The sequence below is a fragment of the Ochlerotatus camptorhynchus genome, unplaced genomic scaffold, assembly GCF_037179485.1.
Source record: "Ochlerotatus camptorhynchus isolate MF236.1 unplaced genomic scaffold, CSIRO-AGI_Acam_v1.1 ptg000592l, whole genome shotgun sequence".
Taxonomy (NCBI): Eukaryota; Metazoa; Arthropoda; class Insecta; order Diptera; family Culicidae; genus Ochlerotatus; species Ochlerotatus camptorhynchus.
In genome coordinates this window covers 226,894-241,045 of record NW_027041072.1, presented here as the reverse complement: position 1 = coordinate 241,045, position 14,152 = coordinate 226,894, and the positions used below count along the sequence as shown (strand labels likewise).

Below are 14,152 nucleotides of genomic sequence, written 5' to 3'. Positions count from 1 at the left end.
CAAGTCACATTGCAAGTTTTATAAAGCATTAGAGGATTCTTCAAGACCAAAATATGTCATACAATACTTGTTTAACTTGTGTAAACATTCATTCACGTAAACTTGCATTTCATTTCACGCAAACGAGCAACTTGTAAGCAATGCTGTTTACAAAGATGACCTTTTGTATACACTATTTGCAACATTTCATGAAATGTCTCGGAAGTTTACACGATTTATATCTTATATGATATTTGACGCTCCATGTGCATTATATTGAACAGAAATTTACACTACTTTTTCGAAATGTGTGTGATACAACCAAAATTCTGGATCAAATATAGAAAAGGGCCCATTAGCATTTGTAAACAACCCGTTCCAAAGCCATTTATTCACAAAGCGCAGGCTACACACGCAAACCAACGCCATCATCGGACAACCTGGTCTATACAAGGTGTGGAATTGTAGGCCTGAATGTATTGGTGCACTTCGTTTTTCACTCGGCTTTCATTCCGCTACGCACGATTCGTTTCTTTCGTTTACTCAATCACCCTTGTAGTGACGTCATAGCGTTTGTTTCGATCGGCGCTTGCATAGGAAAATTAATATGGATTACAGAATGTATGTATGTTACCAAAATTTATGAATGGTCTGCCACTAAATGTTGAGATAATTTATTGATTATTGAATTATCACACTGTATACCATGACAAAGCAGCCTGTTTGTGAGTTTTTGCCTGTTTTCAAGTAAGGAGTTATTATAAAATAAAAATTGCCAGCTAATATTTCGCGGCGACTTTATAAAAGAATACAATCAAGCAAAATCATCATGCAAAAATAGCTAGGATTTGTTTTACTTCTTATTTCGCAAATTTCCTTTCGAGTGCTATGACGTCGTCACCATCGTCTCCCGCAAAGTTTACATTTTTCCCTCTACCATCACATACGTCAGGGCTAGATCCATAGAGGTAACTCTAAGACTAGTAGGTCCCGAAGAAACGTGCTCAACTTTTTGGATCAGCTCTGGTACTACCTTCGGTCCCAAGCTAATCGATTCACCCCTCGAAACATAGGAAAATCCACTAACCACTCATTTTATCTGTCAAACTTTCATAGCGAATCAAAACAAACATTTTGTAGTACTAGAATTTGACTTATATCGGGTACGTTAATCGTTTGCTTGGGACCAATAGGCTAGTCAAGTAGTGAGCCAATTTAAAATCGTTAGTTTCGTATTGATTGTTGCTAGATCTCCACACCTTGTATGGACCAGGTTGATCATCGGATAGGGGAAACTTCCACCTACACGATGATGGTGTTGGTTCGTGTGGGCGGCCTTCGATTTGTGAGGAATGGGCTCTGGAACGGTTTGTTTACAAATGCCCTTTTCTATTGTTGATCCAGAATTGTTACATGGGATGAGTATCAACTTTAATTTTGTTGTCTTATGATCAATTGAGTTGAAACCTTAGTCACAGAACTACAAATATGTTTAATTCTACTTTTACAAAATACCAAATTTAACTGCTTATAATTGCAGATCAGTCCCATATGGAAAAAGTAGGCATTGAGAAAATTGTAGTCTAAGTTACGAAGTGCAACTCACATGTAAATATTAGCAAATCTATTGATATTTTTTAAAGTAAAATCAGTTGCAATGAAGCTTGCATGTTTTGTTATACCGTGGACCCCCGCTAATCTGAACGACACCTCATTCATATTAACGGGGTTCATTTTTAATTTGAACTTCTAGTAACCGTATCAACGTGTTTCTGGTTGCCTTATTTGCTGTTTTGTTTTGATTCTGCGTTCCGTTTTGCAATGTTCCATTTCGCTAAACTCCGTTCCATGTGCAAAATGACGTTTAGGCAATTTTTAGTTTGCACGCCGTGCAGATAAGCGGGGTTCAAATTAAAAAGTGTTCAGATTAAACCGGTCATATTACCGGGGGTCCACGGTATCAGCAAAAAATATGACAATTCAACTTGCAGAACTTTGACTTGAATTATGGACGATAAAATTTCAGGATGGTACTGATATGAGATTATTTAGCTTAATTGGGACAAACAGAGAACAGACGTTGAGACTCGAACTAAATTTCAGTAAAAACTTGTGTAAAGATAACTATTCGACTTAAGCGCCACTAACGCCGACTTCCCCACTTAAAAACCCTCTTTGACAACCTGATAGCGCTGGTGTTGCACAATTTACACTAGACATTAAGTGCCGGTAGCGCCGAGTGGTAATTTTCAACCGAAAATTTATCGATACTAGCGCCAAATTGGTCGAAAGTGGAAATTTTTTAGAGGAAATCAGGAGATGCTAGCGCTACATAACGGCGACGTTCCACTTATCTTTACACAAGTTTCTGGTGGAAGTTGGACGTCTGGTCTTTGTGCTCTAACCCAGTACCACAGACAAACAGACATAACACTCATAAGTTTTTCATCGAACAAGCATTTAACGGTCTATTTGAAAGTATATCAGTTGGTAGTACTGCCACCTGTGGCGCGCATAGTAAATTCCCTTGCGTTTGACGTTTACACACTACCGCCATCTGTTCAGCGTACTACCCACCATAGTGTACTCAACAGATGGCGGTAATGTTTTAGCGACGATGTTTTACAATGAGAAATATTCAATGTGTTATGTCTGTTTGTCTGTGCCAGTACAATATCAAATTCAGAAATCACGTGTTGCCAAAAATGTTTTTTAATACATACCTACATTTTAAACGTGGTAAATGCCAGGTATGCAGTTGAAGTAGTAACCGGGATGGTACTGTGATTGAAAGCGACGTGTGAAGGAAAACTGCAACCATCTCGATATGAATCTACAAAAAAGGCTTGCCTAATCGCTTAAAGTTTTCAGCAAGTTCATGATCCGTTTCTTACCACGTTTTACTCACTGATACGAGAAGACGTCCGTCACATGGCAATTTTCTCACCCTTAGAAGTTCTTTTCTGACTGCTTCCGAACTCAACCCTAGGGGCATAAATTCATCCAAATCTCATCCATCTTCATCGTGACCAGCAATTTCCTGGTGTTTCCCGTTTTTCTCCCGGATTAGCGATATACATTTGAACTAAGCATAAAAAAGAATGTGATTGAGCCGTGATTTCTAACACAGCAGCGCCTTTTTCTACGCTCAAAACGTTACTTTTATTTGATTGTGAGTTCTTTTCAGAATTCTTCTAAAATAAATTTTAAATTCTCTCTGGACGTCCCTTGAAAATGTCTTTATAACAGTACAGAAATTATCTGTAGAACACTCCGAAAAATTCTTAAATTCGTTCTATAGATTCTCTTCGAATTTTAAACTCCTTCGAAGAATTCATTGGAGCTTCCTTTTTTAAATTTGCTTGAAATTCTCCATACAGTTCCCATGCTATTCACCTCAGATTCTCGACAAACAATTGAAGAGGGCCTATTAGCTTTTATGAGCAAAACTTGTAATCCCCTTCCCTGCCAACACCATCGGGCAGGGGAAATTCTCCCGCCGAGATTTGTCTTAAAATTTTGCTCAGAATTATTTTGGAGTTTTTCTCTAAATTATTCTGGAAATTGCATGGAATACTCATTAAAATTCTCTAGAAATTCCATTCGAAATGCGCTTGAAATTATCCTAGAAATTTCCTTATAGATCTTCGTAGAATTTCGTACCCTCAAAATTCGCTTCCTTTGGTCATTTTCACGAATACTGCAAACCTCTTCACTTTTGGAAGTTTTAGTAAAAATTCATTCAAACATCTACTCAAATTTGTTTTGAAAAAAAAAATTCAAGTTGACTGTATCCTTAAAATCTAGTGCAATCCAAGGGTCTTGAAATCTCATTGTCTTCGAAAAGAGGACGAGGTATATTTTTCCAGATTTGTCATTTAAATTCACGGGACTCGATTTTTCCCGGTGACTTCGAAATCCCAGCATTTTCCTGGTTTTCCCGGTTCACTGGTCACTCTGCATTTAACATATGAAACACTTATTTTTAATCCTGTTATATTTATTTTGACTTGAGCACATTTTGAGACCGAGCTCCGCAAGAAAATTATTCCAGATAATACGCTTAAACAAAAGCTAATTCACGGGCGGATTCCTCCAGTGAGAAATCGTAAAAACAGCGCTTTCACCCCCAAAATTCTGTAAGTTAATTCCATCTAAATTGCAATAGCTGCAACATTACAATACAAAAACTTTACTGAGATGCTAACTAGGTTTCCAATAAAGACCTAGAATCAGGGGTTGAAACTATTGACGTTTTTTACTACACTCGCTTCGTTGTCGTGCGCGACAGTCTGTTTTTATTCCTACACTAATGCTCTACCGTCGTCTCTCTCACACAGCACAACTGGTAGAATAACATTCGAGAGAAAAGAAAATTATCAAATATCATATGACATGAGTAATTTCGTTCTAATTCCTCAATTTGGTGTAAATTAAACCATTTCTGATCAGAAATGTTATTCCTAGGACATCATTGCTTGCTATTTTCAGAATTCACACAACCACAACATCAGCTTCGGCGACAGTGTCATATGACAGAGCCTGTCGTATGACATTTTAGTTTGGTACTGTACTATTAGCTTGTTTTCCAAGTGTCGGAGGCAAAAGCAGTCGATTATCACAGAAAATGTGTCGACTACCGTGACCGCTTACAAGACTGCCTAGAATACTCAATAAAAACCACTCTATGATGTCAAAGGCAATGCTTGTCTTCGTATATTTGAATAATTATTCAATCATATAAGTGCTACTCTAAGCAATAAAAAAATCCTGTCAAGCAAGACCATTATCCTAAATTCTCACTTAGTTAGTTTCTCCGAGCTAATCAAGTTGTTAAGAACACAATAAGGAACCAAAACTAGTAGTATTCAGAAAAAAATCAACATCTTCTCTTAAAGCTGGGTTTAGACAAGGCAAGTCAATTGATCAACTCAGTTGAAACCATGCCATTCAACTGACTGACTGTAGGAGCTGAATTTATAATAGGCTCAAAATCCCTTTTATTTGAGAAACTTTTGCTCAACTTTCAAAAATGCAACATCAACCATTGAACAACCACAAGTTCTCAACTCTATTTAAAATTTGAAATGAAAAACCATCCTCAAACTACACCGAGTAATTAAGTCGTTTGAAACTAGCGAAGTCAGCCATACGTATTAATAAGTTTCTGTTATAAAGAAATATTTTCCTGAATTTGAACTAAATTCCCTGATTTTTCAGGTCCAACTATTGAATACCCTGATATTCCCTGATTTTCCAGGTTTTTACAGTAGATATCCTGTTCTATGTATTTTTTACTGCTTTTTTGAATGATTTTTTGGCATGTAACTTTTGTTGTTTTATAACTATGATAATATCATTGGGGCTTTAGTCAGCCTGTTGAAGTATAGCGACAACACAATAAACTATTTATGATAACAACAATGATTAGGTTTTTTACCCCATTGTTTCTCGCGATAGTCGGCTCTCTAATGTTTTGAAGCCTTCGCACGTTTAAGCCTACTTATTTTTTTCACTGTGATTGAATGCTTAATAAACCTGCTCTCATATTTGTATTTGTACGATTTAAAGACTTACCCGCACACAATCAAATCTGTTGTCGCATCACATTATAAGCAATGGTACGAAGCAAGCTTTAAAACAAGAATTTTTCGACATGCTGATTATATGAAAATATAATCAATCTGACAAACTTTAACTGGGGCATCCATTAGCTCAGTCGGTAAAGGGGCAGCTACAAAGCAAGACCATGCTGGAGGTGGCTGGGTTCAATTCCCGGTCCGGTCTAGGATTTTTTCGGGTTGGAAAATTTCTCGACTTCCCTGGGCATAGAAGTATGATTGGCCTTGCCTTGCCACACAATTATACCAATGCAAAAATGGTACAGGCATCGAAACCTTTCAATTAATAACTGTGGAAGTGCATCTAGAACACTAAGTTGAGAGCTCGCAATAAGCTAATATGCGATATGCAATAAGCTTGAAATGCGAAGAAGAAGAAGAAGAAGAATAAGAAGAAACTTTAATTGTTTGGCAAAACTGAACCAGGGCTGGCAAATGTCATTTTCAATGAAAGATCTCACGCGATATGCAGGCTGTGAACCATTTCGCGAGTTAAATTTAACTCGTGGTTAAAAGTGACATTTCGAAAGTTATTTCTTATGTTCGAAAATCCTTGTGTTACCGATCGATCGGCTTTCGAGCAGAACTCAGTCACGGTTGTCAAAATGTAACTTCTTGTCTGTCAGAAATAACCACGCTCAGATAGCAGGGTTAATCGATAACTTTCCATCTGTCAAATTTTAACCAAAAGTTAAAAAAAAATCCGCCAAATGGTTCAGAGCCTTAGGCTGTGAACCATTTGCTGAATTAAATTTAACTCGTGGTTAAAAGTGACATTTCGAAAGTTATTTTCTATGTTCGAAAATCCCCGTGCTGTCGATCGACCGGTTTTCGAGCCACGGTTGTCCAAATTTAACTTCTTGTCTGTCAGAAATAACCATGCTCGGATAGCAGGGTTAGTCGATAACTTTCCATCTATCAAATTTTAATAAAAAGTTAAAAAATTCTTCAAATGGTTCAGAGCCTTACAGAGATACTTCTGTCACTATCATTGGATCAGAAAACGATGATAGATTTTCTTCAAAATCTCATCGAATTTGTTGTCATGTGTTGTGGTCATCGTAATTACTAGCTCATCTAATGCCTTTAAAGTTACTTGTACCGAGGAAATCTTAATAGTGTATTCACTTTACCGATTTCATACGGTTGTTTGCTTAAATTCATCTAAATCAGTTAGAAATGTTGATGTCAAAACAACATAAGAATTATTCTCATGAGTGCTTGATCATTGAAAAATGACGAGAAAGCTAATGATACACACAAAAAATAATCATTGATAAAATTAAAAAAACCGTTGATAGAATTAAAAGTTTGCATTGGTTCTTTTTGGTAGAAAGTATCTAACTTTTAAAATGAAAGTCAGCCAACTGTCAAAACAAAAGTTTAGCATATTATTAATTTTAAAAGTTTAAACTTTCAAATCGAATTGTAGAACTGTCAAACTAAAAACCGAATACTTTTAGATTGACGTTGGAAAAGTTTTGCTTCAAAAGAAGGCTATTTCACCGTAATTAGTATAAGTTTTCATCTCAAATACGAATTATTTTTAATTTAATTGCTTTTATGAAAGGAAACGTAACCAATATTTATATTTATTTAAATATTTTGCTAATATACACATATTTTATTTTTCATTCACATCTGGATGTTAATATCAGGGATGTTTTCTTTGGCGGATGGCTTTCGTGAAGGTTTTCTCCCAGACGCGGGGCTCCAACATCCAGTGAACTTTTGTCGAACGAAAGTGCATCTTGTTTACACTGCTGGCCGACGATAAGCAGCGAAACCTGGTGCGACTAAATCTTACCAGTATCTTATAGAAACGAACGGAATCTGTAATCCCTCCAGCGATACATTGCAAACTCTATTGATAGCCACCGAAAAACTCTGCAGTGTGCTCTAACGTCCCAATATGCTGGCGATCTGGAAAATAATCATTTAGTTTTTCAAAACCACTCTCGAAATATCTGTTGCAATCTTACCTTCTCCGAAAAGTTTACTCTTTCTCATTACCTCCGGTACCGGAATCGGTTCCCGGAACTGCACGATGCACGATTAATTTTCTGCGGTTTGATTCTCATACTATATGCCCTATTGGATTTTTGGACCATGACAATGAGCTTTTCAAGAGGTGATTTTGTTTTGAAAGTATGAACTTTTAAAATACCATGTCGATAGTGAAAGAAAAACTTTCAAACCAAAGAAGAACAATTCATTTTGAAAATATTCGTAGTTAAAACTACCAAATTCGAGAAGCTTTTAATTTGAAATGTTAAAATGTTTAAAGATACAATTTTTGTGTTTTGTGTGAGGTAGTTTCGTCTCTTTATAGTGAGAGGACCTGTTTTCTCATCGTTACATGACGGCCGTCATATTTACCAGCTCTGAACTGAAAACCAACTCGGAAATATTATGCAGCGTTGAAACGAATGTAAGGCATAATACCAATAATGTAATTTCAACGCTTCGCTCGCCTCTTCGCTTTCACTATGGCAAGTGGCCTAAGTGTCGCGGAACGCGTAAGGGACATACTTAAATGACCGCCCTTGTAACGTATTTTCCTAAACCTAAAACATGGCCGATCACTGCTTTTGCAGACATTCATGGTTCCTTAACTGCTATCGACCCCGTAGAATACTGTCAATATGCAATAATGTACTTCAATCCTCAAGTGCACGTCCTTAGGATTTCAACCAAATTTACGTCCCAACGAATCCATCTGCGAATATTGATTTTTTATACTCACGGAAGAGCACTGTGCTTCTATCTATTAATTTGAGATTGATGTATCCGATGCGGACGCCTTGCAAATTGCCTTTTTAGAATCAAGGAATATCAATCTTCAATTTCTCCTGTCTCACGCCAACGAAACACATTCTTGTTCCGCTGCATCATAGATTGGTCCAAAATGTCGCATTTTACCAGGCAATTCTTTCGATATCATGGGGGCCATTGAGAGGAGGTGGTTGAAGTACGTATGAAAAAATGTAACAACCATAGCAAACGAAAAAAATAATACCACACATATACGAAGTTTATGTATGTTTGTGTGCAAGTGCCATTATTGATGGCAAATATAGCATTCGTAGTAACCTATTCTTTTTGAATGTTAATGTAATTAATTAGCAAAATAATTTTATAACAGTTTGAAATAAGATGATTTTGATCTCTTTTACACAAGATAATACACATATTATTAATATTGTAGGTCCTATCAAGGTTACCATATTGATACTAATCGATTGTACAATGTAATTCTACTTAAGCGCCATCTCATGCATATTCTAGGAACTAACGCTCTTAGGCTTTATACAAAGCTGGGCAAAAATAATAAGCCGTCAATTTTTATCAGCTTATTTTACCCTACTGTACCACGTTTGCCAAATATGCACATAAAATTACTTACCCAAGCAAAAAACCAACTGGGTATAACTTTTTCAATAACAAGATTATCATCAACTTTGGTGCAATGAAAATGACAGCATAGATAGAAAACCTATAATTACAGGATTGCTCTGATGAATACGACGTCGTCAAAAACGATCCCAATAATTATACGAAATATTTCTCGTGTTGTGTGTTTAATCGCAGATTCCGAGTTGAATATCACAACCAAAGGATACTTTCCTCCACCCGATGCCATCATATTCCCCAGAAGCATAAAATGGACACTCGAGACATAACCAGCAAAAAAAGGAAAAATTTAATACGAAATTTCGAGTTAGCGCTATCCACTTACCTGTTGTTCGACCGAAGTAAATCCGTCTGCAATGTGTTCTTCCGTTTCCGTAAAAATAGTGTCCGTACTATCCGGGCCCGTTTGGGGGTTGCATTCATCCGTAATGTTACGGGTAATATTTTCCTCCTCCTGGGTCTCCTTTATAGGTTGCCTAAAAACTGAGCTGAACTTTCTCTGCCACTGGCAGTCGTGTGTTATACTACACTCTGTACCGTACTGTGCAGCTCTCAAACTCAAAGACCAAGAATAAACTGGTGTTGTATACAATACACATGCCAGACTGAGTACGAGAGTGTAGTTGAAAGCTCGTCGATTTCAATGTTCCTACTTCTTCCATTTGGCATCGCAGCAAGCGTGGGGTCGTCACGATGCGCGAAGCATCTACCGGTATGCAAGTGTTCGCTTCGGATCGGCAGTGTATTGGTGCGCGACTGGTGACTGTTTTGACGTTTTGTGTTGCACACACGCCAGAAAGAATACGAAACGGAAGCCATCTGCAGGATTTGGGTGGCAGGTTGAGTAAGGAGGGCGCAATGGGCAGTTTGAAGAACTCGAAGAACTGCGTCTATGATATGGCTTGAACGGGGTATAATCGTGAAATGAAGAAGTTTATAAAACGACAATTATGAAACATTTTAGTTTTATATGTATGTAATGGGGCCAAAGTGGTTGCACAACCGCTATGGTTGTATCATATATCGTATGGTACAATCATACGATGTACCTTAGCAGTAGTAAAACCATATTGTAGTGTTTATTGGCCCCATAAATTACCTTCTTTAGATTGAGGAGTTATTCTTCTGTGTCTACAAAAACAAGTTAAACAATCAACATGATAGTTATTGAGGATTATTCTGGAAATCAAGTGATGTTATTTCAATGGACTTGTGCCATTATAACTAATTACAATACCCGTACCAGAAGATTAGCTTTATGCAAATGCATTTACTAACTTGATTAGTGAATGTACCGTGCGGGACCGAAATCCGTACACCTAAGCACGAGAGAATCATTAACGGTCAATACTAAATAATGCTATCACATTATGCTCTGTATCACATCTTTTTCCTTTACATTTATCTTTATTTTTCCAATATTTGCAAACACCAGGTCTTAAAATTACCTTTAATTATTAGAAAAAAGGATTTAAATTGCACATATCTTGAATCAAAATCCGTACAGCGTTTTACGATTGAATCAAAATCCGTACAGTTTTGAATCGAAATCCGTACACTGTGTTGAGGATGAATCAAAATCCGTACAGTCATGAATCAAAATCCGTACATGAATGTAAATCGATCCAAATCAATGAAAAAAAAACGTGTTGCTATCTTGAATAAAGATTTTTTTTGTAGTTGCTTGGCTAAGAGTCCAAAACAGCTATATTCGTTTAAATACACTAGTTTACAGCATATTTGAACTTTGTACGCTGCTGGTCATTTCCCATGTAAAATCGTGCGCTGAATCCAAAAATGTAGTCCAAAAAAATCTCGGTAGGATAGTTTTGGAGATATAGGGGTAAGAGAGGCATAGTGAACAGGTGGGGCATAGTGAGCATCGCGCGTGCTCCAGCTTGGACTTCCGGCCGTTCAGAACAAATTTGTTGGCTGTAGGATCAATATCATTAAGATATCTTAATGATATCTTAATATATTTTACTACCAGTTGATTAATTTCATGCAGTTGGAGATCCAGAGCCAAAGTACGGGATGCTCACTATGCCCCTCCTTCCCCTAGCTAAAAAATGAAATCTCACGTTAAAAAAAACGAAAACACAAATATCTCTGGCTGCAATGAAGTGATATTAATTATTTTAACGCCAAATTAAAGGTGATAAAATTTTATTTCGATCGTTATAACACTATTTTTCCGTGAGAGTAATGGTAGAACCACCATAAACATTTTAATTTACATTGCTTAAAAACTTAGCAGAAATTCAATTTTTCTTAGGAAAACTTAAAAAACAAACTATTAACTAACAACAATACCATCAATCTCACTGACAATTGATGTTCAATTGATCGAACGAAAAAAATTCTTACCTATAATTTAGCGTTAAAATAATTGATATAATCTCATTACAACCGGAGATATTTGTATTACAGTAATCAAACTTGTTTAAAGTGAATTTTCATTTTTAGCTGTATCCCAAAAACTATCCTACTGACATTTTTTTCGACTACATTGTTGAATTCAGTGCACGATTTTACATAAGAATCATTCGTTAAAGGTTCAAGTTAATTTTTTTTACTTTTACTTTTTTAACTAATGATATCAGCGTTAGATTAATTGATGCTCCAATCGATTCAAAGGAGAGGTAACTGGTTTCTTTTTATTTAAGAAGGTAACTGTTCTAGATTTTTATGCTAACTAATATCATGTTTAAGGATTAATTTCTTCCAAATTTTATTCTATACCAGTACTTTGGGTTAAATATTCTTACTGGAGTTTTCCTCCGATCACAACTTCGAGGTTTTTGAAATTTGACATGTGATAACGTGCAAGATGCGCCATACTTTGGAACTCCATCAACCCACTGGCATCAAGCGATAAATTAACCGGTTCCTAAGATGGTAGCCCTATAATGGCGGATAAGTAAAAGAAAAATACAACCATCTTAGAAACCAACAAAAAAAGACAATGAACTGACATCAAGGATTAGTTTTTCGTTTTGTGCATGAAAATTAAAATTGGTAAAATAACGACTATAACTTAATTTAATTTAATACGTCAAGAGAGTAATAATCATAAAAATACAGATTCATTGCTTCTTTTCCACAGCTTTCTTCTGCTTCTTCTCCATTGTTACCATTGCCTTTTCAAGTTATAATGCTTTCTTGCTTCCAACCCTAATAAAAATAACCATAATAGAGAGCTTAAGGAGAAGCTCACCGGCCCAAAAATAAAAAAAATATTTTCGGTACGTTTTTATTTTTCTAAAAACATTGGGAAAAATTATCAAAAATCCAAGAAAATCAGTTTCTTCCTTAGATTTTTGTCAAAAATTACATGCAAAAAAATTTTTTCTATCCCATCATGAAAAAAATTGGACTCTCAGAAAAACCGAAAAGTTGATGTTTTGTGGTTTTTTGAGTCCAACTTTATGCCATAATGACTTATAAAACATGTTTTTGCCCGTGAATTTTCTTTAAAAAATTAGAAAAAATGTGATTTTTTTAGATTTTTGATACTTTTTTTCAATATTTTTAGAAAAATCAAAACGTAATTTTTTTTTCGGAGCGGTCTGCTTCCCCTTAACGACGTGTTCGGGGTATCATCCAAACCATTTGTGGGAAAGTTTACCCATCCGGGATAAAGTTCGTTCATGGTACTTGTTTATTATGGAACTTTCTTTGCTCTTCTTCCTTTTCTTCCTCCTCTTCCTCTCTCGCTCAACCTTTTTCTTTTGTCGTTCCTCAATCCTTTGTTTCTTTGCGTTCTCTTTATCAATTTTCGCCCGCACTACTTTCATGTGTATTTCCAGTCATTCCTCGCTGGTAGCTACTGCTGGGAATGCTCTCTGGCCCATTTCTATCTGCTCTCTGTAAGGGAGCATCCAAAAATGACGTAGCATATTTTTGATCAATTTTATACTCCTCCCCCCCCCCTCGTAGCGTATTTGGCTATATCCAATACATGGCCGGTCACAAATTCTGAAACCTTCACCTCCCCCCTCAAATTCTACGTCATTTATGCATGGTCCCTAATTTGTATATGCGTGTTGGTGATATCCTGTAGGGGAGCTGCGTTGTTTTACTTTTCGGACGCTCTTCATTAAAAGATATTAATAATATAACGTTTACAATACGAATAAAATAAGAGAGTAGCGATTGAATACGGCATCTCTTATGGTGGTGAATTGAACGGCAAAATCCCTGGATGCTTCTTGGTAAGATTTCTCCGCACGCATCATTGCCACAGTCTTCTCCAAATCCTCCGGCGTGTATTTAGTTTCCATGATCTGCTGAAAAACATTGGATAAAGTAGAATCGTCATTAGTGATGCACAAGTGTACGGATTTAGAATCAGCTGTTATATTAGGATCGAAATCCGTACAGTACTAATTTTGATAAATAAATACCATATGAACGATCCATTGCTTAGAATTGAGATATAAAACGATAAACACTAACCTTTTCGATCGACCTTCAGAAAACTACTTGCAAACATCACTGAAATACGCTTAACAAACTGAAGTAAATCTGAGAGATTTTCTTAGAAAATCGTTAAGAACGCAACCGATTGACAGAAATGCCCGACACGTGTTAAGGTTTTTATTTTTCTTATTTTAATTGCATGACATTCTGCTTAATTGTTGACGTAAACATTAAGCTAATGCATGAATGAACATGAATATGTATTCATGTATAACATTTACATTGTTATGATGCTTATAAATAAACAAATTCAACAGGGTGTACGGATTTCGGTGCTGTACGGATTTCGGTCCCGCACGGTAGGCACAGTTGACTACAAATCACCATCAAAATAATACACATATAGGGCGAATTCAATTAATATCTATATGACAGACATGATTGTTACTATCGTTGTACTACTGTAACACTGAGGCAACAAAATCTTAAGAATTCCATAAGACATGACTTATGAACTTGGACAATTTTTATTTCTTAAGATACTTATGAATTTTATAGGCAGGAGTTATGTATTTCATAAGCACGACTTATGAATGATTATCGTAATACATGAGGTACTCCGAGTGGTTCTTATACACCTTTAACCTATTCTATTTCGTTGCGTTGATAGACGATTCAACAAATCACGGAATCAATAATCTAAACGATCATGATTC

The 14,152-nt window shown here is 36.2% G+C and overlaps 1 protein-coding gene across 3 annotated transcripts in view; it reads right to left on the bottom strand.

Annotated features, from left to right (window-relative positions):
• The window catches only part of Zmynd8 (Zinc finger MYND-type containing 8), a 42,060-nt gene extending 32,470 nt beyond the window's left edge, over positions 1–9,590 (bottom strand). For 2 of the 3 annotated variants that reach the window (XM_065237107.1, XM_065237108.1), the window contains exon 1: positions 9,340–9,590. The gene's annotated coding sequence lies outside the window, so the exon portion shown is untranslated. The remainder of the gene's footprint in view (positions 1–9,339) is intronic. The other variant, XM_065237109.1, reaches the window with a different exon arrangement.
• Positions 9,591–14,152: the final 4,562 nt, after the last annotated feature.